Genomic DNA, 16,945 nt, shown 5'->3' on the forward strand with positions numbered 1-16,945 from the left:
CAGAAAGGTTAAAACAAGATTAGGTCCCACTGAGGCATTACAAAAGGAGTAGGAGGAAACATGTTCGTACGGCCCTTGATAAACCGCAGTACAACCGGAGATTTGAATAATGACTGCTGAGCCAAGGAAAGGGCAAACTGGAGCACCTCAGAAAGATGTGCTTTTAAAGGGTCAATGGATCTCTCTCCACACCATTTAACAAACTTGGACCACCTGTAGGAGTAAATGGACTTGGTGGAGTGTCGCCTGGCCGATAAAATAACGTCCACCACATCAGGTGGGAGAGAGAAAGAACTCCGGTTGCCCCGTTCAATCTCCAGGCATGAAGGTGTAAGCTCTGGAGGTGGGGGTGTAAAACCTGCCCCTCCGACAGCGAGAGGAGGTCTGCCCTCAGAGGGAGACGGAGCGGAGGGCACGAGGAGAGGTGGAGAAGATCTGTATACCACACCCTTCTTGGCCAGTCCGGGGCGACCAAAATGACTTGGGCCCGGTCTTGGCGAATCTTCCTCAGAACCCGAGGAATCAAGGGTATGGGAGGAAACGCGTAAAGGAGTCGTGAGCCCCAACTCAACTGAAACGCGTCCCCCAACGCCCCCTGCATCGGAAACTGGAGACTGCAAAACGACGGGCAGTGCGCGTTCTCGCAAGTGGCGAACAGATCCACCCGAGGTGTCCCCCACGTCCGAAAGACGTGACGAACCACCTCCGGATGGAGCCTCCACTCGTGGTCGGAGGAGAACTGCCGACTGAGACTGTCCGCACGCACGTTCAGCACCCCGGCTAGATGATTTGCCACCAGACAAATCTGATGGTCCTGAGCCCAGGACCAGAGACGCAGAGCCTCTCTGCAGAGACAACGCGACCCCACACCTCCCTGCTTGTTGACATACCACATCGCGGTAGTGTTGTCCGTCAGGATTTGAACAGACTGACCGCGAACGGAAGGGAGGAAGGCCTTGAGAGCTAAACGAATCGCCCGAAATTCTAGAAGGTTGATGTGAAGCAACCTCTCCTCTGGAGACCAAAGACCCTTGATCTCCAGATCCCCCAGATGAGCACCCCCACCCTAGGGTGGATGCATCCGTTATCACTGTGGCCACCGATGGAGGAAGATTGAAGGGCTTTCCTTGGGACAGATTGCCCTCCACGCTCCACCAAGACAGATCCGCTGCAGCTTCTCCGGAGATCCTGATCGCCTCCCTGAGATCTCCATTGTGCTGATACCACTGCCTGCGGAGGCACCACTGGAGCGCCCCCATGTGCCAGCGTTCATGGTTGACCAACAGTATGCAGGAGGCGAACAGACCGAGAAGGCGAAGGACCTTCAGAACTGGAACAACCGCTCCATTGTGGAATAAAGGGACCATTTCCTGAATGTCGAGAATCCTTTGAGGAGGAGGGAATGCCCGACACAGAGTAGTGTCCAGTACCGCCCCTATGAACAGGCCGCGTTGAGAGGGCACCAGGTGAGATTTGGGCACATTGATCGAGAAACCCAAGTCGAACAACAGCTGAGATGTTACCTGCAGATGACGCTGCACCATCCCTGGGGACTCTGCCTTCAGAAGCCAGTCGTCCAGGTAGGGGAAAACCGGAATCCCCGACCTCCTGAGATGAGCAGCCACCACTGCCATCACCTTTGTGAAGACTCGAGGTGCGGTAGTAAGACCAAACGGGAGGACCGTAAACTGGTAATGTTGCGACCCAACCGTAAAACGGAGATACTTCCTGTGCGACTTCAGGATTGGGACATGGAAGTACGCGTCCTGCAAGTCGAGCGACACCATCCAGTCTCCTTGCTGCAACGCTTGAAGAACCTGCGCAAGGGTCAGCAGCTTGAATTTCTCCTGTTTCAGGTAAAAGTTCAAGATTCTGAGGTCTAGAATCGGACGCAATCTGCCGTCCTTTTTGGGAATCAGAAAATACCGGTAGTAGCATCCCTGACCCCTTTCCTGCTCCGGAACCACCTCTATTGCACCCTTCTGAAGCAAGGCTAGAACCTCTTCCTGTAGGAGAAGCAGATGGTCTTCCGAGCAATAACCTTTGCAAGGAGGGTAAGGGGGAGGAAACTCCCGAAAGGGAAGGGCGTACCCAGTCTCTACGAGGTTCAAAACCCAAAGGTCTGTTGTAATAGATTTCCAACCCTGTAGAAAGTAGGACACCCGACCCCCCACAGGACTTACATGATCCGGGATGGGGGATCTAGGGCTGCTTCCCTGAAGCCTCATTGGGAGCAGAGGAGGAGGAGGAAGAAGAAGAGGGGTTACGACCAGAACCTCTCCGACCCCTTTGCTTCCCTCTATAGGACCTATAGAGGGGATTCTGTTGTTGCTGCTGCTGTTGGGGCTGTCGGAAGGAGCGAAAGGATGTTCTTCCGAAACCCCTAAACTTCCGAAAAGCTGAACCCCTCGCAGGTGCCTGCAGACCCAAGGACTTTGCCGTCAATCTGCTGTCCTTAAATCGTAGAAGGGCAGTCTGCTTTCTCCCCAAACAGTTTCTGTCCGTCGAATGGCAGATCAACCAATGTGGCCTGAACATCCGCCGAGAATCCAGAGGAACGGAGCCAAGCCTGCCTTCTTGCGGCTATAGATGACCCCATAATTCTCGCCACCAAGTCCGCCGTATCCAGCCCTGACTGGATCACCTGTCTGGCAGCTGCCTGAGTGTCCGCATCAACCTCCAAGAAGGACGACTTATCCCCCTCAGGCAATTTAGGGGCCAAAGATTTAATAGAGTCCATCAAGGCTTGAACATAACGCCCCAGCAGACATGTGGCATTAGATGATTTCAGCGCCATACTTCCTGAAGAGAAGGACTTTTTAGCAGCCTGATCAATTTTCTTGGACTCCCTATCTGCTGGAGACTGAGGGAAAGCACCCGAAGCATGCTTTGAACAAGAAGCCTGCACAACTAGGCTCTCCGGAGACGGATGTGTCGACAAAAAATCAGGATCCCCAGGTGCAACCCTGTACCTTCTTGCCACCTGTCTGGAAACCGCTGGAGATGAAAGAGGTTTCTTCCACACCTCCAAGACCGGCTCCAAGATGGCCTCATTGAAGGGCAACAAAGGCTCCGAAGTTGATGTCGGAGAATGCAACACCTCCGTAAGCAAGTTTGATTTGTACTCCACAGAGGGCAGCTGCAAATCTAAGAGATCTGCGGCCTTCTTAATCACCACATGATAGGGCGCCAATTCCTGAGGTGGAGAAGATCTAGCAGAAGTATGTTCCCACTCTGGGGTCGTATCCAAACCACTTGCTTCTTCTATACCCTCAAACTCATCCGAAGAAGTGTCGACCTCACCTTCTTCCACCTCTGCTCTATATCTTCCTTCCTCCAAAACCCTCTGGGCCTCCCTTCTCGATCGAATCCGGGGAGCCGGCATCGTCGACGTCGTACGCGGCGTCGGTGGAGCCAGAGGTACCGGAGTCGGCGGCGCCATAGGTGGAGTCGGCGGCGCCGGACGCGGCACCGATGGAGTCGGTCGCGGCGTCAAGGAAGGTTCCGAAGTCTGACGGTCCATCCGAAGTCGTGTCGGATCCCCAGACGGCGCCGGAAACTGCCACGAAGGCGCCATCGGCATAAAGGGCAAAAAGGGGGCCTGAGCATAATTCTGCGGCACCCCTAGCGTATACGCCATCGGACCCACGGGACCAGTTGGTGCTCCGGATGGGACGGCCACCCTATTAAAAATACCATACATGGCATTCAGAAAATGAGTTGAATCGGTACCTGGAGCCGGGAATTGTGGATAAGGAACAGACCCTGTATCCCTTTGTGGAGTCTCCGGCGTCGGCTTCGCAGTGTTTTCCACCGGAGCCAGAGATTCATCAGGCTCCGGAGCAGGCTCTTCCTGTTCCTGTTCATCCATAGAGACCTCCGACTCCACTCGAACCGGAGTCGACGCCTTAGACGGAGCCGGTGACTGCGCCGGGGACTGAGCTGGAACCCGCTTCGGCGAAGGAGAACCTCTCGGAGACCTCGAAGGAGAAGGAGATGGAGACAAGTCCTTGCTTCGACGCCGACGGGGCGAAGTCGATCTCGACTTCCTGGTCTTCGAGGACCGACGTCGAGAAGAATGCTTTCTCTTTTTGTGATGCTTCTTCGACTACCTCGAAGTCGACGACTCCCGCCTCGACTTCTCCTTTTTTCTCCCTCTCTTCTCCTCGCCGATCTTCTTCATAAATAGTTTAGTCTTCCTCTCCTTCAGCGCCTTAGGATTCATCCTCCTACAGCACGCACAATCTTCCACATCGTGGTCCGAAGAAAGGCACCACAAGCAGTCTTGATGCGGATCAGTGACGGACATCAGACCTCCACATTCCCTACAGGGCTTAAAGCCCGACTTCCTCGTCGAAGACATACCGAATTTCAAACAGTAACACAGCTAAACTACAAAGTAGCCAGAGAGCACTGGAAAAAAAACGTTGCGCGTTGACGGCGCGGAAAAAAGGGAACTGACATCATCACGCCGACGTGGGCTTCTTATGGCTCCGGTGACGTCGTACGGAGTCGCGAGCGGAGCCGATGCATTGTAACGTCGCCCACGTCGACGTGGAGTGCTGGGAAAGAAAAGTTACGTGGAATGCTGGCGCAGGGGATATTCACAAGGTGAGAATCCACTGGCAGATGTATCCATCAGAAAGAGGCTGTATGGGTGTATGAGTGAGTGTGTGAGCAGTTTTGAGTTTGTGAGAGTAGCTGTGTGGGCTTGTAAGTAGGTTTGTGAGTGGATGTATGTGTCTTGAGAGTGGGTGTGTAAGCATCTGTAAAGGCCTGAGAGTGGATGTGTGAGTGTCTGTAAGGACCTGTGAGTGGCTGTATGAGTGGCTGTAAGGGTCTGTGAGTGGGTACGTGTGTGGCTGGATGGGTCTGTGCGCGGATATGTGTGACTGTATGGGTCTGTGAGTGGGTGTGTGAGTGTTTTTGTGAGTGACAGTCAGAACTGAGCCCCACATGCCCCTTTATCAAACAACTGTCCCAGTTTTGCACAAAATGTCTACCCAGCTGGAGTACTTTCTACTGGTTAATTAGTAAGTGCTAACTCGTTGGGTAAATGTCCAATGCATATTCTACACTACAGCTGTGTAATGGACCTGGAGGTTGTGCACAGCTCCCCTACCCAATCCGCTGAGGCTACAAGGATATCAAGCTTAGCATTTGTTTGCATGCGTCATGTCTCTTCTTGTGTTTAGCCCTTCCCCAGAGCATGGGCAAAGTACTTGTGTTCATCCACTGCTCCTGTTTTAGGAGCTACTTTTCTCTTTGTCTGAGCAATCCACAAGAGTGCTTGTGTTTCCACTCGCTCCGTCTTCCGTCTCCTTCCATGCGCACTCCATTCATGTTGCCTCTTTCCCTCCCACACGCCCCATCCCAACCCCAGCCAGAAAACCCTCACAGACGAACGCAGTCCAACTCTGTATACAAGTTTCATATTAATATTAGGGTGAGAGGAAAACAGTCAAACTGACTACTACGCACGGCTAACATTACTGACACATGGATTATGCTACTACCCTGTAAGCATCTGTTTGTGGCATGTAGAGCAGTAGATTCACATGCTTTGCATACTCCCTCCTTTTTGTGTTGGGTCCGGATGCGTGCAAGTTTTTTTTTTTTTGGTTTAAAAGAAGTCTTTCGAGTCACGAGATTGAGAGACTGAGAGACTCCTCCTTCTGGTAATAATGCACATAGGCATCTACTCCATTGTTAGATTGTTTTCCTGCAGGAGATTGAGAATGGAGTGTCAAGTAAGCATAAGTAAAGAGATGTCCCTGCATATGAAAAAGTAAAGGAAAACTGCAACAGCCACAGGTTTTCGGGGAGAAGGGGTGGGTGCATGTGAATCTACAACACTACATACCAAGAACAGATACTTACAGGTTAAGTAACATAATCCATTCGAGGCATGTGTGGCTGTAAATAAACATGCTTTGCTTTGACTGCAAAGAAGTGCTCCTCCAAGCAGTGGCTAAACTGTGGGTGTTGCAGTGGTTTGAAAGAGTGCATGAGCCACTACCTGACCTACATTCGCTTGTTGGCTTGCTAAAACATCCACACAATGTTTAGTGCAATTGTGAGGGGCGGACCATATAGCTGCTTTGCATATGTCAGTTATATGGATGTTGCGAAAGAAAGCCATAGAAGCCCCTATCTTTTGAGTAGTGTGTGCTCTAGGGGGTGTAGGTAAAGTTCTCTTGGCTTTAACATGTTTAAATGCACTTCACTATTGATCTGGAAATGCCTAATTTGGATATAGGCTTTCCTTTCTGAAAAAGCGAAAAATAGTTGTTTTGTCTTTCAAAATGTTTTAGTTCTATCAATGTAGTACATTAAAAAACTGGTAAATCGATTGAGGTGAAAGTGGGAGACAAGCTTTGGAAGGAATTTGGGGTTGGTGTTAAGAACGATCCTGTGCATGTGGAGCAGGCCGAAAGATTCTTCCAAAGTTAATACCTGGAGCTCCCCAACACATTGAAGTAAGGTAATGGCAATTAAAAATGCCCCTTTCCAATAAAGAAACTGAAGGGGCGAGTATGTGCGGGTTGGAATGGAGGACCCAACAGTCGTATAAGAACAATGTTAAGATTCCAGGAAGATAAAGGTGGAACCATTCTTAAGTCCTTCAATTAAGACTTTAATGACTTGTATTTTGAATGAAGAGAGGTGTTGTCTACTCTGCAGAGAGGCAGCTATTGCAGTAAGATGAACAAGTTATTTACCTTCGGTAATGATATATGTGTAAGAAACATAGGTTAGTTATAGATTCCTTACCTTAGAATTACCTCCAGGCGTCAGACTGCATCTGGAAAGTTTTTTGTCAGCAGTACCCCTGCGCGTCGGAAGGTGGCGTCTGTCAACTCCGCGTTCATCGCTGACTTAGTGGTCGACGGGATGATGTTGCGGTATTTGGTCTAAAGATGTAGTGTCTAGAAGCATGCTTTAGGTCTTGTTTAAATATTTTAGAAACTGTAGACAATCAGGGAATATTAAAATCATATTTGATATTTTGGCTGCATTTGATTAGTTCACTGATAGGTAAAGTGGCTGGTTTCGGAAGAATCTTTCCAGATATGTGCCATCACATTTACCCACAGAGAATGGGTAAAAACCCTTGATACATCATCCCACAGTTTCGAGTGAGTCAGTATTGATAGTAGGTTTTAAACATCCAATGCAAGGTATAGTGACAAGTATACGTGAAAAGAGTGCTATTACCAAGCATCAAGGATAGTGGTGAAAACATGACACCAGACTTTTGGAAAACATGGAACGCAGTGTCACTTGGAATGCTGCTGCAAAAAGGTTCCTTCTAAGTTCAACAAAGATTGGAGTGATATTGTTTGTATTTGCAGTGAGTCAGATATGTATATGAAAATGTTGTGAGATTACCTCTCAAAATCGATACCTGAGCTGAAGTGCTTCCCTGTAAGATATCCTTGTCACTTGTTAGATGGTATGCTGAAAGCATCTTTACAATCGTCAGAGTTAATGAAGAATGCTATTAACTTTTTAGTCCATTCTGGTGCACTGTTTTGTTATGCGCGGGAACTAAAACGCAAATATTTCTCATTTTGTGCTTTGTGTGGCATCTAAGAAAGATTCATCCCAACTGTGTCACTTAGCTGATGGTTCTCAGTCCAAGGGGCTGTGAACACTATAGTATCCATGTGGCAACAGTTTACAGAATATTTGTTGAGTGATTATGCCAAAGGCAAGAAACATGAGGATCTTTGGTCGCATATTGATCGTGATGTGAAAAAAAGTACACTGTACTGCATTCTTAGATTTTTACTGGAAAACATAACTGCTGTAATGGACATAATAAAAAAATTAGAGTCTGGAAACACCCTTGTCTGCCAAGTGTTCGGCATAATTGGTGTAGATGTGAAGGGGCTGGGTGACACCTTTAGTGACTTTGGCACTGCAACATGTTCCATGTTAGAGTGCTTGCCACTTGGTAAGCAAAGCAATGTTGAAGAATAATTCAGGAACTTTTATTTTACACTGTATGACAAATGGCTTGCAATGATGCATAGAAATGTACCTTCACCAACCAGGACATTTGAAGTCAATGAAACCTCACTGTGGTACTCTATACCAGTTCTAGACCCGTTCCGTAAAGGTGAATTTTCTATGTAGTTTCTAAAGTGCTGCTTTATTTTTGACCTCTTTAATAACTGAGGGCATATGCGCCCAGTTCAACGCAAATGTTGCAGAACCTGCCCAGAGAATCGCAGACTTCAAGTGCACCAGTATTGGCATGGAAAGCTAGGTCAGTGGCCACAGTTAGCTAATTGCGTACTGGCTGTTTTGGCGTTATCCATCTCAAGTGCCAATGTTGAGAGGGCCTTTTCCCAGAAAAAAGTTTACATGGGAAGGAAAAAGTGAGCTCACATGACCAAAGACTCACTAGAGAGGTATTGTATGATGTACTACAAGTTTGAGTTGGAAAATTGTATCTGGATCTCATATACACTATCTCTATACCATGCACTATCAGTACAGAGAGCAAGCAATAATAAAAGCAAAACGTTCCATAAAAACCAGAAAAACACTGTTTGTTGTTTTAATGGCACTAAAATGTGTAACAACTGTTAACCACTTTTTTTAAGGTATTGAAATCACTGAGAAAAAAACCCACCAGAATTGACCAAAAATAGAAACTGAAAACAGGAAAACCTATCTATAACTAACCTATGTTTCTTACAGATATATCGTTACAGAAGATAAGTAACTTGATCAACTGAAAAAAAAGTTAGTTATAGATTACTTATCTTAGAATAGATACCCCCGCAATACCAACCCCGAAGGTGGGTCTGCTAACTGAGTTCACACCAGAAAGTCCTGGAGAACAGAACAGCCAAAGAAGCCGTCCCTCCAGACTGTGCTGTCCAGGCAGTACTGTTTGGTGAACGTGTGCAGCGATGCCCACGTAGCTGCCTGACAGATGTCATTAAGGAAGACTCCCCATCCCAAAGCAGTGGTAGCTGCCGTGGCCCTGGTGGAACGGGTGCGCAGCCCCACTGGAGGCTACTTCTTTGCCAAAGAATAGCAAGCTTTGATGAACAGAAAGACACACCTGGAGATGGTTTGTTTGTGCACGGGCCGACCTTTCTTGGCGCCCACGTAGCCAACAAAGAGCTGGTAGTCTACCCGGAATCGTTCGGTGCGATCCAAGTAGAAGGAAAGCGCACGTTTTGGATCCAGACGGTGGAGCCTCTCTTCCTCTTTAGAAGGATGAGGAGGTAAAAAGAAGGTTGGCAAAGTGATGGTTTGGCCAATGTGGAAAAAAGTAACCACCTTGGGAAGAAAGGAAGGTCTAGTTCTGAGGACAACCTTGTCCGGATGAAGAGCCTGAAAGGGAGGCTAGTAACAGAGCTTGTAGCTCACTCACCCTGCGCGCAGAGGTGATGGCCACCACAAAGGCAGTTTTCAAAGTTAGAAGCCTGAGAGGACAGTTATGTAGCGGTTCAAAGTGAGCGCACATAAGATATGTAAGAACCAAGTTCAAGTCCCATTGAAGCATTAAGAAGGGAAAAGGAGGAAAAAGATGAGTAATGCCCTTAAGGAAACGATGTACAACAGAGGACTTGAAAAGAGAAGGCTGATCAGGAAGCATACGGAAGACAAATGGCAGAGAGGTAGCCCTTTCGAGTGCCCAGGGCAGAGCCCTGCTGGGCCAAAGAAAGGAGGAACAAGAGAACCTCAGAAAGAGGGGCGGAAAGGGAATCCACACCTTTTGCTGTGCACCATGGCAAAAATTTGTTCCATCTGCAGGCGTATACCGTCTTAGTGGAGGGACGCCTGGCTACCACGATAACATCACAGAATTCATGAGGCAGGTCAAACAACATCAACTGCCACCGCTCAATCTCCACGCAAGGAGGTGGAGGCTGGACAGGTTCGGGTAGAGGACCATCCCTGCTGCTGCGACAGAAGATCCTCCCGAAGAGGCAGTCTAATCGGAGGATCGATGGCCATGTGTAGCAGCTCAAGATACCAGACTCTTCATGCCCAATCCGGAGCCACAAGAATGACTTGGGCCCGGTCGCACTTTATCTTCCTCAGCACTCTAGGCAGAAGTAGTACAAGCAGAAGAGCGTATAGAAGGCAGTAACTAAGGCTCTCCCCACTGTCGAAAGAGACCTTGCACCACCTACGAGTGAAGACGCCATTCACGATTCATCATGCACCTGCGGCTGATTTCGTCCGCCCTGGCGTTCAGGGAACCTGCCAGGTTTTGAACCACCAGGGATATGCCCTAATGTTCCAGCCATGTCCAAAGGCGGAGGGCCTCCTGACATAGGGTCCATGACCCCAACTCGCCTGGTTTGTTGCAGTACCACATGGCGGTGGTGTTGTCCGTGAACACCTGCACTACTCTTCCACGGACAGGGGGAAGGAATGCTTTGAGTGCAAGACGAATCACCCGAAGCTCTAGAAGGTTGAGACCAGATGCCTCTGATCTCCGCCTCCCCCATGTGGCCGCCCCATCCCAGAAGTGATGCATCGGTCACCACTGTGAACTCTGGTTGGGAGAGGGATCTGCCGTCGACCCAATCCTGGTTTGTTAGTCACCACTGCAATTGGTGTGCAGTGCCCTCTGCGATCTGGACGCAATCGGACAGGTTACCCTGATGTTGTTCCCACTGGAACATCAGGTACCACCGCAGAGCCTGCATATGCCATCTGGCATGGTCCACCAGCAGGATGCAGGAGGCCGTCAGGCCAAGTAGCCTGAGGGTCGCCCTGACCGAAACCCGGGATAGAGGCTGAAAGATCGAAATCATAGCCTGAAGATCCCGGACTCGCTGTTCGGGAGGATAGACCCGAAACTGCATCGTGTCCAGATCCGCTCCGATGAAGAGGAGCTTCTGAGAGGAAGTCAGGTGTGACTTCGGCAAGTTGATGGAGAACCCCAGCGAATGCAGGAGGTTGGCCGTAGTCTGGAGGTGGGAGAGGACAGCCCGGGGGCGAGCCCTCCTTCAACAACCAGTCAACGAGATTGGGGAAGACTGTAACCCCCGATCTACGTAGATGAGCTGCGACCACCTCTATCACTTTAGTGAACACCCGAGGGGCACTGATAAGGCCAAAGGGGAGCATGGTAATCTGAAAGTGCTTGTGGCCTACCATGAACTGTGGGCAACGCCAGTGGGCCGGCAGGACGGGGATATGAAAATAAGCATCCTGCAAGTCCTATGCTACCATTCAGTCCCCATGGTCTAGGGCAGACAGAACCTGAGCTAGCATCAACATTTTTAACTTCTCCTTCCGGAGGAGGCGGTTGACGTTCCTGAGATCCAAGATGTGACGCAAGCCTTTGTCCTTCATGGGCACCAGAAAGTAGTGGGAATAGTAACCACGACCTACTTCTGGGACAGGAACTCGCTCGATGGCCCCCTTGGCCAAGACTGCCGAAACTTCCTGTTGGACAAGGGCCAGATGATCCTCCGACATGCAATGGTACTGAGGTGGCATGGCTGGAGGGGTAGTCTCGAAGGGGAGAGAGAAGCCACTTCGGACTATTTGCAAAACCCACCTGCCCGACGTGATGGTGTGCCAGTGGGGGAGGTAATGGCAAATCCAGCCGTCCACTGGCGATTGGTGGCCCTGAAAGGTTGGACTAGGAGGGTCTGGAGGCTGCTGCAGAGGGGGCTGTGGTGGACTAGCCCGCCTGCTGGCCACCAGAACCACGGCGGTGGTACCTACGTCCCGGCCGTGCAGGGGCGGAACTGCTTGCGTTGGCCTGTGGCTCTGGGTGGGATTTGGCAGGGCATCCCTTCTGTAGCTACGAAAGGGTCGAAAAGCAGACTGCGCAGGGCGTGTGGTGGGAAGGCCCAAGGACCTGGCCGTAGCCCGAGTCCTTAAAGCACTCTAGCGCGCTGTCTGCTTTGTCACCGAATAGGCGACGCCCATCAAAGGGCATGGCCATAAGGGTGGATTGGACATCCCCTGAAAAACCAGTTGACCTCAACCAGGCGTAGTGTCGAAGGGCTACCGACGTCGAAATAGTCTGCCTACTGAGTCAACGGTATCCAGCCCACAGCGGATGGTAAACTTCACTGTGTATCTCCCTTCGGCAACTGCCCGAGAGAGTACGGCCCGGGCCTCTTCCGGACACTGAGGCAGCACTTGCGCAACCATATCTCACACAGAGTGGGTGTAACGGGCTAACAGACATGCGGTGTTTACCAACCGCAGTCCCAAGCTGGAGGAAGAAACCATCTTCTTCCCAAGATGGTCCAGCTTTTTGGATTCCCTATCAGGTGGAGGGGCAGGGAATGCACCCTTGGATGTGGAGGCTTGGACCACCAAGCTCTCAGGGGTGGGGTGTTGGGAGAGGAAATGGGTTCGCGCGGGGCCGGGCGGTGGAGTCAGGCAATCATCCTATCCACAGGAGCCCCTGTAGTGGGCCTGAAGCAGGTGCCCAAAAGGATGTCTGTTAGGGCTTCATTGAAAAGCAGCAGGGGCTCTGAAGAGCTCGCTGCCGGTTGAAGCATCTCTGTCAGGAGGTTAGTCCTGACTGCCACCATAGGTAGATCGAGGCTGAGAGCCTCGGCCGCCCTACGCAACACCACTGCGTAAGACGCTCCCTCCTCTGTAGCCACGGTAGGAGGAGACAACATGCCAAGATCTGGTGAGGTATCCAGACCACTGGCTTCCCCCAGTTCCTCTCTCCAGTCCGGGACATAACCTTACTGGTCCGTTAAAGGGGCTCCAGACCTCTACCAGTCCTCCTCACCCTCCTCTGGCTGCCAATCTGGACTCAAAGAGCAAGGGTAGAATATGGGCACAAAAGTATCCGTCGGCACCAGATCCGGCATCGGTCGACGCCAGTCGGGCTCTGTGTCTACATCGAGGTGGAGGCTGGGGCCGACATTGGCTGTGGACACAGCAGACGCCAGCTGCGGTAAGTGGTGCCTGTGGAATCAGCGCTGGGGAAGGTGTAACAAGGTCGACCGGCGCCGATCCAGATCCAGGCCTGGATCCAAGGGGACCCTGCGGTGCCAAGGCCAGTGCAGCTGGCATCAAAGGCCTAGGGCCCCCAACTGAGTCCGCAGGGCCTGAAGGCACGCCGTGGATTCGGGCTGCCCAGAGATGGTGTGCATCGCTTTGTAAAATTGACGAAGCTGGGCAGGAGTTGCTCCAGGTCCCGGATAAGGGAGAAACTCTGAGTCGAGCCTTCGGGCTGCGCACGCAGAGCCGCGGGAGGGGCACCACCCGCATCCCTCGTCACGTCAGCTGACGGACAGGGAGAAGTCGAAGAGCGACGATGCCTCTTCGACTTCTTCTGGTGCTTCGACATATCTGACCCAGAGCGCAAAGACTTGGAAGAAGAATAATGGTGGCTCCGAGACCGGTCCCTCGACGCCCTACACGACCGGGACCTCGAGCGGCGCGGAGCCGAATGCCGGGCCTCGAGAAGCTTTCGGGACTGCTCCCGCAAAGACTTCGGATTCATGGTCCGGCAGTCAGAGCACGACTTGGGGTTGTGGTCACGCTCCAGGCAAAATAAGCACACGTGGTGCAGATCCGTCACCGACATCAGTTGGCTACAGGAACCACAAGCCTTGAAGCCGAGCATCCCTCGTGCACCAGGAGTTGATGGACTCAAAATCGATGTCGAGAAAAAGTCTGTCAAAAAGTCACTGGGGGCGGATATTGCATATTGCACCACCCAACGGAAAAAACGCCGGGAGGCATAGCTCCAGACCGAAGCCCAGCTGTTGTAACTGGAACAGAGCTGTAGAGGAATAGACGGAGGGCAGACTCACCACCAACTTCTTATTCTGCAACAAAACTATGCTGACACACTGCGTGATGAGGCAAGACAGGCTTGGCCTGCCTCCCGCAGTAGAATTTGTCAATGGGGTAATAAATCAAATTCTCTTCTACACCGTTTATGTCAACAGGCTCTCCGCCCGTTAAATGTACCAGGTATTCTCGGCAATAATGGCCAAACTCTCACAGATCCTACACAAATTGCTTCTAGCTTCGTGACTTATTATGCAGAGCTCTATGCCCCCAATGAGGCCCTGCCGGAACCCTTGATTTACCAATATATCGATGATTTGCCCCCCTAAGGCTGTTTCAGATGTGGCGCGAACAGATCTGGATGCCCCGCAGACAGTCGAAGAACTGAGTTGCTGCCCTGGCACACCTGCGTCTGGTAAAGCACCAGGCCCAAACGGCTACCCATGTGAGTTTTATAAATCGTTCCAATCTCAATTACTTGGTCACTATCTAGAAGTGGGGCATGCAGCCCTCGGGGAGTGGAGACTCCCGCCAGACTGGCAGAATGCTGAAATCACAGTATTTCCTAAGCCTGGCCGACGTCCGGATCGACACTCATCGTATCGTCCTATTGCATTGCTGAATGTGGAGGCCAAATTATTGGCCAAAGCCGTGGCGCATCGTATCCTCCCTTACATGTTGGATTTGGTCCACCCAGATCAGGCCGGCTTTATGCCCCATCGAGGGAGGTATAGTGACCCCTGATATCCAATCATATCATGCAGCAGCTCACCTTTTGGTCTTGAATGACTGGTGGTATGGGATTAGCAATGACCCGGCATACCAAGTAGAGAGGTGGCTTATGGGAGAGGTTTTGCCCCACAAACTGCTATTCACGCCAAAAGAGCAATGGAAACTGCCGTCTGCCACGCGTGTGGTCTTCGGAGTGTGGAAAGAATCAATGTGCAGGATGTGGTGGTGGAAAAGATTGACAAGGGAGACCCCCCCCTTTGGCAGAGCGGCCTTATGCCACAAGTGCCCACATTAGTGGGGTTTAAACAATGGGACGCCATAGGCATTTCCAATAACATCTCGCCTCAGACTTATCCAGTTTAAGTATGTGCATCGTGCTTATTTTACCAGATACCGGCTTTGGAGGGCGGGACTAATAGATTCCCCTATGTGATGTGCCTGCGATGTGGCAGTGAGGAAGGCACACTTATGCATACTATTTGGAATTGTACCATACTAGGCAAGTTTTGGAGGGGAGCTATTCGTTGTTTATCAGAAGTGCTGGGCTGGGACATACCTTTCTCTCCTAAGCTTGTTCTGCTGCATATCACGGACGAAATTGGGGGAAATATCTATAAAAGACACCTATTATTCTTGGGTTTAACCCTGGCAAAAAGAGATATAGCGAGGTCATGGAAGGATCCGGCTCCGCCTAAATTGGGTGCCTGGAAGGCTGGCCTTGACTGAGCTTTAAAAATAGGCTGATCCTGGCCCAGTAACAGCCTATTTTTAAAGCGCAGGGGTGTCCGCAGAAGCACTACAAAATATGGAAACGCTGGACAGATTTCAGGGGTCTCCTTCTAGAGCCACCACCTCCACAACCTGCAGAAGTGGAAACCATATGAGGACATATCACAGTACAATAATGTTGCTACATCAGATTATGACATACATGGAATGGCTTGATGGGTACGATCATTGGTCTAATATGCGGTACAGGACACAGTTGTTTGTAATGTTAGGGCCTCTCGTTTTCAGACCTGAATTGCTTTTTCTTTGTTTTATAAATACTATATAGAAGTCACCTGCTCGAAACATATTATACTGAATAATCTATACTTTTGCTTCTTTGTAACAAATTTGATTACCCTATTTGATGACTCATACAAGTTTTGAAAAAAAAAGTGACTGGGGGTACCGTTCTCTCCGGATCTGCGCTTGCTGGCGCAGAAAAAGAAACAACTGACATGAGCACTGACTTGCACAGAGTATGAGGCTGTTTTTCCACTCTGCACACAGCCTCCCTGGGATTCCTGGGTACTTACCTTGGGTGGTTCCTGGATCCCCAGATCTTCTGAGTCTTTTGGGTCAAGTCGCGACCTCAGCCGCAGTTCGCATTTCACTTTTTTTAGTATATGGTTTGGTGTCCCCCTGGTGACCGCTGTGTATTTGTGCTTACTTACCGGTTTCCTTTTTAAATATTGTGTATATTGTGTTGATATCTCAGGATAGGAGATATACCAATGTGTTAGTGAGGGTGAATAATAAATATAACTATTTTTATAACTACACTGTATGGTTCTTTTTCGTTTAACCTACACTATATGATTAGTTCTGGCAAAACAAGCTGCTTAACACTCCTTCTGGATTAAGCCTGAAAGCTGCTCTACACAGCTACAATTTAGAGAGCCTTCTATGGTTGTCCAAGACCAGTAAAATAACCATAAGGGTTGCCTGGATTAGTGCAGGGTGCTTCACTTAAATATGTTTGCACCATATACTAAGCCAGCCTCCTACAATGACAATAGCAAACAAGTTTTTTCCATTTAGCCGCATAGCATGCTCTAGTGGTAGGCCAACGGGCTTTTTGGAGAATGGTCATACATTCAGGTGGGAGATCGAGGTAACTGAATTCAATGACCTCAGGAGCCAGATCGCCAGGTTGAGTGCCTTGGGATCAGGGTGCCCGATTTCTCCATGGTTCTTAGTGAGAAGGTCAGGCCTGGTGGGAAGCTTCTCGTGGGGAACTACTGAGAGGTCTAGTAGCGTTGTGAACCAGGGCTGGTGGGCCCATGTGAGAGCCACTGGTATCACCGTGAGAGATGTTTGTATGAGTTTCGGAACAAGAAATGGAAGGAGGAGAGTAGGAGAAAAAGCGTAGGCAAGTATCCCTGATCAATTAATCAATATAGCACTACCCTTGGATAGAGGGTGAGGGAACCTGGAGGCGAATTCTGGGCACTTTGCATTGTCTGCAGTTGCAAACAGATCTGTTTGAGTGAACCCTTATTTGTGAAAGTAAGGGAGGAGGGCTTGGTGGGTGGAGTTCCCACCAGTGGACTGGTTTCCGCATTCTGCGGAGGATGTCAGCAAAATCGTAGTCTGTTCCTGGGAGGTGTTCTGCTAACAGTTGAATGCTGTGATGTAAAGACCAGCACCAAATGGTCCGAGTTAACTGTGGAGAATGCCCCCC

At 50.2% G+C, this 16,945-nt stretch overlaps 1 protein-coding gene across 17 annotated transcripts in view; it reads right to left on the reverse strand.

The window, feature by feature from the left end:
• The window catches only part of ATXN2 (ataxin 2), a 1,509,788-nt gene that overhangs the window by 578,806 nt on the left and 914,037 nt on the right, over positions 1-16,945 (reverse strand). The gene's annotated exons all lie outside the window — the stretch shown is intronic.

The sequence above is a fragment of the Triturus cristatus genome, chromosome 11, assembly GCF_964204655.1.
Source record: "Triturus cristatus chromosome 11, aTriCri1.1, whole genome shotgun sequence".
Classification (NCBI taxonomy): domain Eukaryota; kingdom Metazoa; phylum Chordata; class Amphibia; order Caudata; family Salamandridae; genus Triturus; species Triturus cristatus.